General features: G+C 36.3%; 1 pseudogene; it reads right to left on the bottom strand.

The window, feature by feature from the left end:
• Positions 1–263: 263 nt before the first annotated feature.
• On the bottom strand, positions 264–1,195 carry LOC116900430 (annotated as a pseudogene).
• Between the last annotated feature and the right edge of the window lie 267 nt (positions 1,196–1,462).

The following is a 1,462-nucleotide window of genomic DNA, read 5'->3' on the forward strand; positions in this document are numbered from 1 at the left end:
CACAGGCATAAATTAAGTATCTACAATTAATCTCTAATATATTATTTCCATGAGATAAAGTTTATATCTGAACCTTCAGATTGTTTTAAATAAAGTCCAGCGAGCCCCCTGGAATCTGTGTCCAGTTTGCAAGTACTGTGTTTCAGTTGTGATAACACGTATGGCTTTGACATAAGGCTGAGAATCTGAAATCAGTACCTTATGCATACACAGGAAGTTCCCTTAACCACTGAACCATCTACCAAGTGTAATGACTTAATATCTTAAGATATACCATAATCCAATATCAATCTCTTCCACATTTTCCTTATGGCATTCTTCATTTCCTTATTCCTGAAAGTGTAAATCATAGGATTTAGCAATGGTGTCAGGATGGTAGCAAATAAAACACATTTTTCAGAGAAGAGAGCAGATGCAGGTCTTGCATATTTAATATGCATGGCACAAGAACAAAAGCCACCACAGTAATGTGGGATCCGAGTAGGGCAACGTTATGTCTTCCTTCCAGAACTGTGGAAACCTCAAAAGAGAACAAAGATGACACCATAGGAAACAAACAACAAGGAAAAGATGATGATGCAGATAGAGCCACTGTTGGCAAACACCAAAATGACAAAAATATGTGTTGTCAGTGCAGAACTGGCTTTAGTAATGGGAACAAGTCACACAAAGTGATCAATGACATTTTGGGCCACAAAAGGCAGATATAAAATAAAGATAATTTGTATGATGGGGAATGCAAGAAGCCCCCTGCAGGCTATCCCACCAAATTCCACAAGTCTCCTGTTCATAATGGAAGAGTAAGAAGCAAGGGCTTGCAGATGGCCACATAACGGTCATAAACCATAGTTATCAAGATAATCACCTCTACTCCAGTAAAGAAGTGCACAGCAAAGACTTGTGCCATGCAACCATCAAAAGAAATGGTTCTCCTCTCATAAAGCAAGTCCACAGTTATCTTTGGTGTGATGACAGAGGAAATGCATGCATCCAGGAAGGACAGGAATGCCAGGAAGAAGTACATGGGGGAGCCCAGAAGTGCATGGCTATTTATGATTGTAAGCACAATCATCATGTTGCCCCCAAATGTTGCAATGTAGACAAAGAGAAATGCAATAAATATTATTTTATGAACTTTTGGATTCTGTGAAAGTCCAAGGAGTAAGAATTCAGTCACAAAGCTCTGGTTTTGCATGATTCTCAAAAGTACAGTGAAAGGAATTCTGTTCATCTATATCTGTAATTTTGAAAAAATGATTATAGTATATACAAGATTATACTTTTTACCACTAACCAGCTGATGCATCCTTATATAAAATTGTCTTTATTTTTTACTGTTTAAACATAATATTAGAAATATTTTGAGTATATTGTTGACTATTGCATAAAATTCAGGTAGAAAAAAATTTAAATACTTGAAATAGCCACATTTTTAATATTGGTGCAGGAATACATCTAATTG

This window comes from Rattus rattus, chromosome 5 (assembly GCF_011064425.1).
Source record: "Rattus rattus isolate New Zealand chromosome 5, Rrattus_CSIRO_v1, whole genome shotgun sequence".
In the NCBI taxonomy this organism is placed as follows: Eukaryota; Metazoa; Chordata; class Mammalia; order Rodentia; family Muridae; genus Rattus; species Rattus rattus.